Source organism: Oncorhynchus keta, chromosome 15 (assembly GCF_023373465.1).
Source record: "Oncorhynchus keta strain PuntledgeMale-10-30-2019 chromosome 15, Oket_V2, whole genome shotgun sequence".
NCBI classification, from domain to species: domain Eukaryota; kingdom Metazoa; phylum Chordata; class Actinopteri; order Salmoniformes; family Salmonidae; genus Oncorhynchus; species Oncorhynchus keta.
In genome coordinates this window covers 8,590,579-8,605,253 of record NC_068435.1, presented here as the reverse complement: position 1 = coordinate 8,605,253, position 14,675 = coordinate 8,590,579, and positions in this window count along the sequence as shown.

The following is a 14,675-nucleotide window of genomic DNA, read 5'->3' as shown; positions in this document are numbered from 1 at the left end:
GAGGGGAAATGGTTTGACATTGAGTCCTGAAGAGGGGAAATGGTTTGACATTGAGTCCTGAAGAGGGGAAATGGTTTGACATTGAGTCCTGAGTAGGGGAAATGGTTTGACATTGAGTCCTGAAGAGACCAACGACAGCAGATGAAATTGTTTGATATTGAGTTCAGAGGGAAAGCGACAGCAGAGGAAATGGTTTGACATTGAGAGCTGAGGAGAAACGCTGCATCTACTGCATCAAAGCAGGCAGGAAATGCAAATGTATGTCCTGAGGCAATCTTCCTCTCCAGGTTATTTTCCTGTTCATCTCCAGATAAAGCTCCGGTGTAGTTTCCCTAAATAAAGATCAGCTTCCACTCCCCCGGTCCTAACCTTAACCATTAGAGGGGAAATGCGAGTGACCCAAGATTAGCACCTAGGGGCAAATTCACCCTACTCCCCAGATACACCTAGACACAACGGGCTGGACTTCATAAGATAAGTTGGATCCCAAAGGTTACCTGGGTAACCGTTTTGCTTGTAATATGTCAATATCATCCTCAGGGCATGCCGTCACCATCAAACGCTTGGTGATTTTCAGTAGTCTATCGTGGCTGTCTGTGAGTGGTACCTCACACTACTAATCCTCTGATATAGGTGATTTTTCTTAATTAAAAGTTTAAGTAGAATTTAAGTAAAAAAATAGTATGTCAATGATTACATTTCTAGGTAGCATTAAGCAATTGGGTAATGATTTATTATACAGCCCACGGTTAAATCTCTTATTATCTAGTAATACGCTTGGAAATTGGAGTTCTCATAGAATTTCAAAAAGTAAACATAGCTGGAAACACCTTGCTGCTTTGGAGACACCGTCGCGCTTAGAAGCATAGACAGCTGTGGTTGCTAATTATCAGTAAATAAGTTAATTGTTTTGCCTCACAGTTAGTCAAGATCCTTAGCTAGCCAGCTAAAATAGTTTACAGTTAATTAGCAATCGCTTCTACACTATTTTTTCTAGGTAACTGTACAGTCGAACTGCTGTGTCAATAATAACCTGTCTGTCACGACTTCCACCGAAGGTGGCTCCTCTTCCTGTTCGGGCGGCGCTCGGCGGTCGTTGTCGCCAGTCTACTAGCTCCCACCGAAGGTGGCTCCTCTTCCTGTTCGGGCGGCGCTCGGCGCTCGTCGTCGCCGGTCTACTAGCTCCCACCGAAGGTGGCTCCTCTTCCTGTTCGGGCGGCGCTCGGCGGCGCCGGTCTACTGGCTGCCACCGATCCTTTTTCCTTTTCTTTTGGTTATGTCTGTTTTGTGTTTCACCTGGTTTCATTTTGGTTAATTAGGGGGGTATTTATCTAGTATTTATCTAGACATTTCCTTTGGGTTTTTGTGCGGGATTTTTTTCATTTGACTGCCAGTTAGTTTGGGTTGCGTTTTCTTTAGATCATTTTTAACAGGTTGTTTTTACCCTAAACTGTGTCTGAGTGGGGTTTCATGGCTACTGCTGTAGTCCGGTGTCCTGTTGTTTTTGAGCTGGCTTAATAAAACGCCCTTTTCCTTCGGAACTTGTTTCGCCTGCGCCTGGCTCCACTCCCACATCTCCTTGGGGAGTTCTGACACTGTATGACAGGTGTCTCAAATTGTGTTTACATTTGACCATTGTGACCCACATTCATGCATATCCACATTCTATGCGTATTGTATAGTAATTATGCTCTCACTGCATTAGAATCTACAGTATTTCCCAATATGAAGTATTACTTTATGTTATATGGTAAATGTTGTTTATTAAAGTAACAGACTGACCCTCATGACAGTCATGACCTGAGATGTTACTGAATCACAGATTAAACCAATGTACAGTCGACTGTCAATCAGTTTGTTTCCTCGTGACATTTTAGCGGTTTCTAACCTTGTTTGCTTCTCTCTCCCCTCACCTGCCTCCAAGGAAAACATTCCAACTACACAGTTACAACTAGACACAAAGCCTCCTCCCTTTGTAATGTTTTAAGCAGTATGGCTCCTGTGTTCCACCAGTTGTTTCCCGTTTCTTTCTTCCTTCACCTCCAAGGCTCTCTCACTCTCTCTCACACTCTCACACTCTCTCACTCTCTCACTCTCTCTCACTCACTCTCTCACTCTCACACTCTCTCACTCTCTCACTCTCTCTCACTCACTCTCTCACTCACTCACTCTCTCACTCACTCTCTCACTCTCTCACTCTCTCACTCTCTCACTCACATAGTAGAAATTGCAAAAGTGCCACCCCTGTCCATCTGGCACTCCAGGTAGGCAAAAGCACCACAAACAAAACAAGTATTTTCAAAAGATGTTGTAGTGGCTTCCTTTCGTCTTTATTATAGCCACTGCCCAAGCCTGAAGCGGGGTTGTTTGGTACGCATACAGTCCACACTCAAGGTTTCCAAACGGCCAAACATTCAATGACATCCAGGGATATGGTGCAACAAAAATGTTTATTCTTCTTATATCTAACAAATAAATGATTCTCCAATCAACTTAAAGCATAGATGACTTTATATGGAAAATACATATTATGACCTGTCTGTATGGTCAAAATACTATATATACCGCTCCCGCATCTAGCAAGGACTCCCTCTCCCGAAGGCCCAACTTCCTGCCTTTATCCTAACACACTTACCACAATACAATGAACAGGCAAGAGGTGGGGCCAAATGGCTGAGTTACACTAACAACAAATGAATATATCTCAAATCAGGTAAATATAAATCATAAAAGGTACGTACATAATATTTCATCATTTACATTCATATTTAATATATTTACACAAATATACATGGAGCTCCATATGTTCGGTCTTTTATACAAATATGTCCAAATCGGCTCTAACAGATGTCAAATAGTATTTGAACCCGGGTCTGGCTTCACCCCAGCAACGCCATTGGGGCTCAATACAGAGCCGCAACCCAAGGACAATGGCAGTTATCTCTGTAGGGCACACATTGCTCTTGTAGCGTCTTCCACAAAGACAGTCATGAAAAGCAAGTCCTTGGTTCCGTGAATGCACTGCTGCACTATCCTTGTAAAGAAAGTTTGGTAACAATTTACTTAAAGCTGACAGGCATCATACTGTATTAATTGTTATAATCATGCCTGAAGGCATTATAATGAATTGTTATAAGGCTCATAATCAGTGATTGCCCAAGCTATTTGGGGGCCATGGGCAGGATTTGATGGGGGGGATCTCACGTGTGCATTGCTAACCAAAGCATATCCCACTCACTTTGAACCCCTATAGAGTTGACGTGAAGGGAGTTGGAGCATTCAAAACACAAAAGCTACGACTTCATGGCGTGGGATGATGCTGTAACTGATCTGTGTTAAATTCTTTCTGTCATCTCTTGGATCTTTTGCCCATCAAGTTGTATCCTCCATCTTCTTTCAGAATTTGAAATGTTTTCATAGATTAAGCGTGGCCACTGTATTATAGTTGGTGAAGAATATCCTTTTTAAAACGAAATAAATTAATGAATTTCCCGTTTAAAACTAAAATAATCGAAATGTGTGAAATATTTCCTTCCAAAAACCTGAATATAATGGTTGAGTGCCCTCACCAAGTGTCTAAAAGCCAATTACACATGCTGAATTAAGTTGGAAAACTGACCTTTTAAAGGTCATCTTTCAAATGATTATATTGCAGGTCAAAACTGAAGTAAATGACAACCAATTCCTTTATCCACAGAGTGTGCAAATCTAGTGAAATCTGTTGTTTCTGATTGATTATTTTCTAAAATATGAATTTAGGTATTTAAGTCTTATTCCTTAAAGGTTCAATGCAGATGTTTTTATCTCAATATCAAACCCTTTCTGGATAAGAATGAAGTACCTTATTTTTTATTGTTTTCAATTAAAATGGTCAAAAAGAAACAAGAATAGCTTCTTAGCAGAAAGACATTTCTCAAGCAAGAATTTTGCTAGGACCATCTGGGAGTGGTGAGGGGAAAAGTGAAAACTAGCTGTTATTGGCTGAGAAGTTTGGAACTCTATTTCTTATTGGTCTATTTACCAGTTTACCACCTGGTATTATTCCAACATCACAGTGTGGAAGTATATATAAAAAATAAGAAAATCATATTTTTGATTGCACTGGGCCTTTAATAAGGTCCACACAGACTGTACGATTTTAGCCGTCTTATACCACGATTTTGCCATCCCAGACAAAAATGTCCACGTCGTGGGAAAATTCATAGGTTATAAACGATTGTCCGACATCTTGGCTCGTTCAGTGTGACAGGGTCTAGGTATGCTGATTAAGGACCACTACAGCTCAGCTCGTTCAGCGTGACAGGGTCTAGGTAAGCTGATTAAGGACCACTACATCTCAGCTCTTTCAGTGTGACAGGGTCTTGGTCTGCTGATTAAGGACCACTACAGCTCAGCTCGTTCAGTGTGACAGGGTCTAGGTCTGCTGATTAAGGACCACTACATCTCAGCTCGTTCAGTGTGACAGGGTCTAGGTCTGCTGATTAAGTACCACTACATCTCAGCTCGTTCAGCGTGACAGGGTCTAGGTATGCTGATTAAGGACCACTACAGCTCAGCTCGTTCAGTGTGACAGGGTCTAGGTCTGCTGATTAAGGACCACTACATCTCAGCTCGTTCAGTGTGACAGGGTCTAGGTCTGCTGATTAAGTACCATTACATCTCAGCTCGTTCAGTGTGACAGGGTCTAGGTATGCTGATTAAGTACCACTACATCTCAGCTCGTTCAGCGTGACAGGGTCTAGGTCTGCTGATTAAGGACCACTACAGCTCAGCTCGTTCAGTGTGACAGGGTCTAGGTCTGCTGATTAAGTACCACTACATCTCAGCTCGTTCAGCGTGACAGGGTCTAGGTCTGCTGATTAAGTACCACTACATCTCAGCTCGTTCAGTGTGACAGGGTCTAGGTATGCTGATTAAGTACCACTACATCTCAGCTCGTTCAGCGTGACAGGGTCTAGGTCTGCTGATTAAGTACCACTACAGCTCAGCTCGTTCAGTGTGACAGGGTCTAGGTATGCTGATTAAGTACCACTACATCTCAGCTCGTTCAGTGTGACAGGGTCTAGGTCTGCTGATTAAGGACCACTACAGCTCAGCTCGTTCAGTGTGACAGGGTCTAGGTCTGCTGATTAAGGACCACTACAGCTCAGCTCGTTCAGCGTGACAGGGTCTAGGTATGCTGATTAAGGACCACTACAGCTCAGCTCGTTCAGTGTGACAGGGTCTAGGTCTGCTGATTAAGTACCACTACATCTCAGCTCGTTCAGTGTGACAGGGTCTAGGTCTGCTGATTAAGTACCACTACATCTCAGCTCGTTCAGCGTGACAGGGTCTAGGTATGCTGATTAAGTAACAGTAGGTCTTGGCTCGTTCAGTGTGACAGGGTCTAGGTCTGCTGATTAAGTACCACTACAGCTCAGCTCGTTCAGCATGACAGGGTCTAGGTCTGCTGATTAAGTACCACTACATCTCAGCTCGTTCAGTGTGACAGGGTCTAGGTATGCTGATTAAGTAACAGTAGGTCTTGGCTCGTTCAGTGTGACAGGGTCTAGGTCTGCTGATTAAGTACCACTACATCTCAGCTCGTTCAGCGTAACAGGGTCTAGGTCTGCTGATTAAGTACCACTACAGCTCAGCTCGTTCAGTGTGACAGGGTCTAGGTCTGCTGATTAAGTACTACTACAGCTCAGCTCGTTCAGTGTGACAGGGTCTAGGTATGCTGATTAAGTACCACTACAGCTCAGCTCGTTCAGCGTGACAGGGTCTAGGTATGCTGATTAAGTACCACTACATCTCAGCTCGTTCAGCGTAACAGGGTCTAGGTATGCTGATTAAGTACCACTACAGCTCAGCTCGTTCAGCGTGACAGGGTCTAGGTATGCTGATTAAGTACCACTACATCTCAGCTCGTTCAGCGTAACAGGGTCTAGGTATGCTGATTAAGTACCACTACATCTCAGCTCGTTCAGTGTGACAGGGTCTAGGTCTGCTGATTAAGTACCACTACATCTCAGCTCGTTCAGCGTAACAGGGTCTAGGTATGCTGATTAAGTACCAGTAGGTCTTGGCTCGTTCAGTGTGACAGGGTCTAGGTCTGCTGATTAAGGACCACTACATCTCAGCTCGTTCAGTGTGACAGGGTCTAGGTCTGCTGATTAAGGACCACTACATCTCAGCTCGTTCAGTGTGACAGGGTCTAGGTCTGCCGATTAAGTACCACTACGTGCAGTCGTAGGCTCCAACAAACTACTGGCTGTGTCAGAACTGTTGAGCCTTTACCGTGTAGTGTGCGGGGGTGGAAGTAACGAATTACAATGCATTCGGAAAGTATTCAGACCCCTTGACTTTCTCCACATTTTGGTACGTTACAGCCTTATTCTAAAATTAAATTGTTTTTTCCCCTCATCAATCTACACACAATACCCCATACCTTGTCAGAACACAACTGATTGGCTCAAACACATTAAGAAGGAAATAAATTATACAAATGTACTTTTAACAAAGCACACCTTGTAAGGGTGCGTGCTGGTGGCAGAGAAGTCAGGCGCAGGAGAATGAGCAGTTTAGTAAGTGCTCAAAACTCAGAAAACCAAAATATACAAAATAAAATAAGTGGGTACAAAACCCGTTGCACACCAGAGCATATCTTGCACAATGCTTACAAACAAACAATCACCGACAAGGACAATGAGGGGGAACAGAGGGTTAAATACACAACATGTAATGAATGGGATTGGAACCAGGTGTGATACAAGACAAGACAAAACCAAAGGAAAGTGAAAAGAGGATCAACGATGGCTAGAAGGTCGGCAACTTCGACCGCCGAACGCCGCCCGAACAAGGAGAGGGACCAACTTCGGCGGAAGTTGTGACACACCTGTTAATGGAAATGCATTCCAGGTGACTACCTCATGAAGCTGGTTGAGAGAATGCCAAGAGTGTGCAAAGCTTTCATCAAGGCAAAGAGTGGCTACTTTGAAGAATCTCAAATATAACATATATTTTGATTTATATTAACACTGTTTTGGTTACTATGTGTTATTTCATAGTTTTAATGTCTTCACTAATATTTTACAATGTAAAAAAATATTACAAATAAATAAAAACCCCTTGAATGAGAAGGTGTGTGCAAACCTTTGAGTGGTACTGTAATTAGGATTATTGTGTCGTATGTCATATGTGTTCCCCTCTACCCTAGTGTTAATTAATACTACGTATTAAGGACTAGTGTTAATTAATACTACGTATTAAGGACTAGTGTTAATTAATACTACGTATTAAGGACTAGTGTTAATTAATACTATGTATTAAGGACTAGTGTTAATTAATACTACGTATTAAGGACTAGTGTTAATTAATACTACATATTAAGGACTAGTGTTAATTAAAACCACGTATTAAGGACTAGTGTTAATTAATACTACGTATTAAGGACTAGTGTTAATTAATACTACATATTAAGGACTAGTGTTAATTAATACTACGTATTAAGGACTAGTGTTAATTAATACTACGTATTAAGGACTAGTGTTAATTAATACTACATATTAAGGACTAGTGTTAATTAAAACCACGTATTAAGGACTAGTGTTAATTAAAACCACGTATTAAGGACTAGTGTTAATTAATACTACGTATTAAGGACTAGTGTTAATTAATACTACATATTAAGGACTAGTGTTAATTAAAACCACGTATTAAGGACTAGTGTTAATTAATACTACGTATTAAGGACTAGTGTTAATTAATACTACATATTAAGGACTAGTGTTAATTAATACTACGTATTAAGGACTAGTGTTAATTAATACTACGTATTAAGGACTAGTGTTAATTAATACTACATATTAAGGACTAGTGTTAATTAAAACCACATATTAAGGACGAGTGTTAATTAATACTACATATTAAGGACTAGTGTTAATTAATACCACATATTAAGGACTAGTGTTAATTAATACCACATATTAAGGACTAGTGTTAATTAATACCACATATTAAGGACTAGTGTTAATTAATACCACATATTAAGGACTAGTGTTAATTAATACTACATATTAAGGACTAGTGTTAATTAATACTACATATTAATTAAGGACTAGTGATAATTAATACTACATATTAAGGACTAGTGTTAATTAATACTACGTATTAAGGACTAGTGTTAATTAATACCACATATTAAGGACTAGTGTTAATTAATACTACATATTAAGGACTAGTATTAATTAATACTACATATTAATGACTAGTGTTAATTAATACTACATATTAAGGAAATGGCAGTTCATTTGTGTTTCTCTCTCTCTGTGTTTTCTTCCTCCCTCCACTGCACTCATCTCTGAGCTGCCTCTGCTTAGCCTATCATACTTTCTCACTGTACTGGTACCAGAAGACCTATTGCCTATTCTGAGCCCAGCAACATCCTAGTTGTGAATTAATAAACATATGTATTCGATAAAATAGAAAATCACTGAATAAATGCCTTATAAATCAGAGTTTGGGAGGTTTTGGGGGGTCGCGAGTGTGAAAGTGTAAAAAAAATGAATACATGTTTTTAAAAATATTTATATATATATTTATATTTGAATAAGCACTTGTTTCATTTTCTCCTTATTATTAACCAGCGAATAAAGAGTAGCCTAAGCTCATATTATCCATATAAAATATGGACACCCATGGCATATTTCTAAACTGTATTTTATATGGATAATATGAGTGTAGGCTACTCTGTTTTCAAGTTTAGCAATCTGCTGTGGTCTGCATTGGATCCTTTCAGATCCATTGCAGACATTATTATTTCAATATCATCTGGGTAACCATTCCGTACCTCAGTAGCTAAGGTTCCATCCAACTGGCGACACATTTTCATGCAAATATTCTAGAATGCAGAAAATATGTGCTTTTTTCAAATATTCTGGAATGTAGAAAATACGTGTATTTTTCAAATATTCTAGAATGCAGAAAATATGTGCATTTTCAAATATTCTAGAATGCAGAAAATAGGTGCATTTTCCATTTTTTTTTAAAGAATATAATTTGCCAATCAGCGTTAATTTTCTGTTTCTGGTCAGCTTGTGTCACACACACACACACACACACACACACACACAAACACACACACACACACACACACACACACACACACACACACACACACACACACACACACACACACACACACACACACACACACACACACACACACACACACACACACACACACACAGAGATCAGTACGACATGATATTTGGCAACATTGATTGGACAAAATAGTTTCTTGGTATATTTAAGTTTGTTTTCAGTGTATATATATAGCCTAGTTGATTTGATGATGTTTAAACGTTGAAGTTTGAAGTGGTGCTGGAATAGCGGAGGCAGAGCTCCTGTTGTCTCTGTGCTGACTGGCGGTACCTCTGTGGTTCTAAATTAGTAGTTGTTTAGTGAACTGTCGAAAACATGAACTTGCTTGACCATGCTGCAGCTGATAGAACTGTTTGTTGCATGCAATATTTGCATTGTGGACTTCACCAGACAGATGTTGCTCTCCGGTTTCGTGACATATTTGTGTAGTTGAATTTATTATGCCACTGTGTGACCATTGTGTTTTTGTTTTCACTGCCGCATTGTATATCACGGTGGCATATGAATAAATGGGTTATAGAGCAAACAACGCAATTACCACAACATACTGTAGGTTGTAATATGGCTTTTTTTACTGGCTTGGCTTCTTCCCCAGTGATTTTACCCATTCACCGATACTGGCTGTGGATAAAAATGAGTACGCTCAATATAAAACCATCTGTGTTTGTCATAGAACCAGGGGACTAGTTTCTGTGGATGCGGACAGATTTTCCAGTGTTGTGCTTCGTTTGAAGCTAGCATTAATGAGCGAATTACATTTTAGGCGGGACTTTCCAGCCTCCAATGGCAGTGGATATGTAATGTAATCTGACATCAGAGTCCCGAGTCACTGCAGTCCAATGTGATTTATTATATTGACAATAATATTATAATAATAATAATAATAATATATGATATAATAATATATAATATATGCCATTTAGCAGACGCTTTTATCCAAAGCAACTTACAGTCATGTGTGCATACATTCTACGTATGGGTGGTCCCAGGAATCGAACCCACTACCCTGGTGTTACAAGCGCCATGCTCTACCAACTGAGCTACAGAAGGGCCGACAAGTTGTGTGACCGCTCTAACAATGGAAATACAAAGATGGAAGGCAGGCGGGAGAAGGTGAGATCAGGTGGGACCAAGTACTCTAGCCAATGAGGGGGCAGATACTCAGTTGTTGCCTCGCTGGCTGAAGAGACACTGAGATTTAGAAGTAAAGCAAATAGCCTAAACATTGATAAAACCATTAAAATACACAGACAGCTCCGAAATTCACCTTTTTAAAAGACTATTAGGATTATTTAGCATTCATTCAATATTTTATTTATTTATTTAACCTTTATAGACTATGCAAATAAGAACAGATTCTTATACAAATTCTAATAACGGCCGGTTGTGATACAGCCTGTAATCAAACCAGGGTCTGTAGTGACAGACTGCTGCGCCACTCGGGAGCCCAAATGACATGATGACATGTTGTGTTTAATAAAAAGCACTATAAATGTCTAGTAGCTTGGCTCTTGCACCACTGTGCTCTGCAGCACTCGGACAAGCGGAAGCAGAAGTTGTAGCAACATTTTTCCCAGACATTGTCGGCCTGAAGAGTCCTTTTTTTGGGGTTCTAACCTTTCTTTGGTACCAACTTTCCATTTGGTGAATTTCAGAGAGTCAGAGCGGGTCTCACTGGCTCCCAGTAGGGGTGTCTGACTAAAATCACCGTAAAGCCAAAGTAAAAAATTGCCATATTAGAACATATGTGTTGTGATAATTGCATTGTTTACTGTATAACCTGTTAGTTCATATGCCTTGACACCGTGATATGTAGACCTAAAAGCCGAGACAATAAGAAGTCACAGTAGCAGAATAAATTCAATCACACATTTGTTTCATGTATACTTGACATATATAGTCCACAAAACATAAAACTATATATATATATATAGTTTTTTTCTGTCAATAATGACATTTGGCTTTGGGGTGATTGGTCTGAAGCCAAATCTAAGCTGGCTTCCCTTGACATTTTTTGTTGGTACTCCAGGACCATTTAGCTCAACACTGATTGGCTATTATTTTCGAAAAAAAAAGATCAAGGGAGGTCAAATACTTGGTTGCTTCCCTTGCATTCAAAGCTAATGGCGGCAACAATGTTATACTTTCTGACCAGACGGCATCAGATACACTACATGGCAAAAGTATGTGGACACCTGCTCGTCAAACATCTCATTTCAAAATCATGAGCATTAATATGGAGTTGATCCCCCTTTGCTGCTATAACGGCCTCCACTCTTCTGGGAAGGCTTTCCACTAGATGTTGGAACATTGCTTTGGGGACTTGCTTCCATTCAGCCACTAGAGCACTAGTGAGGTCGAGCACTGATGTTGGGCGACTCGCAGTCGGCGTTTCAATTCATCCCAAAGGTGTTCGATGGGTTTGAAGTCAGGGCTCTCTGCAGGCCAGTCAAGTTCTTCCACACCGATCTCGACAAACCATTTCAATATGGACCTGTCTTTGTACATGGGGGCATTGTCATGCTGAAACAGGAAAGGGCCTTCCACAAACTGTTGCCACAAAAGTTGGAATTACAGAATCGTCTAGAATGTCATTGTATGCTGTAGCTTTAAGATTCCCCTTCACTGGAACTAAGAGTTCTAGCCCAAACCATGTAAAACAGCCCCAGACCATTCTTCTGCTTCCACCAAACTTTACAGTTGACACTATGCATTGGGGCAGGAAGAGTTTTTCTGGCATCCGCCAAACCCAGATTCATCCATGGGAATGCCAGATGTTGAAGCATGATTCAACACTCCAGAGAACGTGTTTCCACTGCTCCAGAGTCCAATGGCAGCGAGATTTACTCAACTCCAGCCGACATTTGGCATTGTGCATGGTGATCTTAGGCTCGTGTGCGGCTGCTCGATCATTGAAAACAATTTCATGAAGCTCCCGACAAACAGTGCTGATGTTGCTTCAGGAGACAATTATGAACTCGGTAGTGAATGTTGCAACCCAGGACAGATGATCTTTATGCACTACACGCTTCAGCTCTGTGAGCTTGTGTGGCCTACCACTTTCGGGCTGAGCCACTTTGTTCCTAGATGAATAGCTTGCTTGCTGTCTAATAACTTACGTAAGTTAGCATTAGCCTAATTGTCTACCATGCTAACATTAGCAAGCTATCCTTGTAGCTAAGTTAGCTAGTTAGCTAGCGACATGGCCAACCATTACCTGATGATGATAACTGTTATGGCTAGCACATCAATGTCACTATGTGTGGTGGTGGCTAGCTAGCTAGCCAGCCATGTAAGTTATCTGAGCTAGCGAACAACATTAGGCTAACATCAGCAAGTGAGCTTGCGATCTAGCTAAGTCAACTAGCTAGATAGCTAACTTTAGCTTGCTTGGTCTTTACTTTGAGCCGGGTCCTGCCGGAACAGGATCAGACATCTCTCTGTTTTGAACTTTTTTTTATTTTGGAACCTATTTGGCATGGATAATTTAAACTTTTTGCTCTTTAAAAATTCTAACAAAAGCTATCAAAGTATATTCGAGTTGCCTCTTCATTAATTATCCTGGCCCCACAACAACAAAAAAAATGTTAAAAAGTTGATTTTCACCCGGCCCGGGTTTATGGTTTATGCAACATTGTAACCTACATTTGAGACCAACGCGTGGCCTTGGCTGTGTGAGAAGCACGCCAGTATCTCTCACATAACCAGAATGAGATTCACTTTCTATGATATCGCTCCCTCTCTGCTCAGATGGACATGAGCCTGCAACTTTCATCTCTCCAGCGTTGCAATTCATCATTTATTTTCTTATAGAAACATGCAAAGGGTTCTGAAGGAACTGCAGCACCCGTGATAAATGTAAATATATTTTACAAAGTTATATAATTACTGCTGTCGGTTCAGAAATAAATTAAATAATTCAGAATAGCCTACTACACCATGAGAAGACCAATAATTTAGCTACAGAGGATCAATAGCTTCTTTAAAAATATAGCCTAGCTGTGGATTGTAGGCCAATAACAAGGACTTGGGGTGGCATGCTCAGAGGAATACAGCACAACAAAGAAACTTGTATTTTATGTGCTAACAATGTTTGCATCGACTTACACTTGTGTGTCCTCCTTTTCCTCTATGAACGCAATCAAGACTCACGACAGGAACTGACTTTCACATAAGTCAATCGAGGACTGCCTGCGCATCAAAATCACATCCCTCTCACCCGACATCCACAAGATCTTGTCCAAGGAAAAAATGCAACTTTCCCATTAAGTAACTTAGTATTTAATAAATAGCCATATAGGCTGCTAACATTATTGTGATAATTATTATTATTATTAGCGCATATCCAGGGCTATTTTAGGTCTGAAGCTGACAGTATTTTCTGTTTGTTTGATTGTTACAGAAGCAGGCTATTCCGATATCGACATTCAGACGCAGACCATCTGCCTTTTTTATTATTTCCATAATTGTTTTATGTAGGATACGACCTTTTTTTTTTGCTAGTTGCAAATGTAAGTAGACCTACTTTTTTTAAAAGAATCCCCCTTCTATTGGGAGATTATTGTTCTTTTTTTGTGAAAGATGCTGTTAAGCCACATAGCCTCCCTCAGCCAGTTAAGCTATTTTATAAAGGCCTTCGCTCGGGAAGAAATAGACTCCAATTAAGCTCTCTTGTTGTTTATAAAGTCAAATTAAAATGAAAATTATTGTTGAATTGAATTACTCGACTGGTGTGGGTTGTTTTTATTCTGTTGCCAGGCAACACTTGCATAGCAAGTGAGCTATATTTTCAGCACCAGGCGCTGTTCACCTCCTACTGATTACAATGAGGTTGGAGCTTTACGTTTCAGCACCTCAAATGGTCCGCTGTCCGCTTTACTCTTTGACCGTCTCCTGCATTCTTAGTCCTCATTGATTAAGTTAAAATGTACCTTTTTGCATTATTTAGGTAGGGTCACTTCCTTCCTGGGACATTGCAATTGGGACTTTTTTTTTGCATATCAGGTCCAATAATTTTTATTTTTATTTTATTTACATAAGTATTCTGACCCTATGAGACTTGAAATTGAGCTCAGGTGTATCCTGTTTCCATTTATCATCCTTGAGATGTTTCTACAACTTGATTGGGGTCCACCTGTGGAAATTAATTTGATTAGAAAGGCACACAATTGATTTGGAATGGCACACACCTGTCTATATAAGGTCCCACAGTTGACAGTGCATGTCAGAGCAAAAACCAAGCCATGAGGTTGAAGGAATTTTCCGTAGAGCTCCGAGACAGGATTGTGTCGAGGCACAGATCTGGGGGAATGGTACTGAAAGATGTCTGCAGCATTGAAGGTCCCCAAGAACACGGTGGCCATCATTCTTAAATGGAAGAAGTTTGTAACCACCAACACTCTTCCTAGAGCTGGCCGCCCGGCCAAACTGAGCAATCGAGGTCAAATGGCCTTGGTCAGGGAGGTGACCATGAACCTGATGGTCACTCTGACAGAGCTCGAGAGTTCCTCTGTGGAGATGGGAGAACCTTC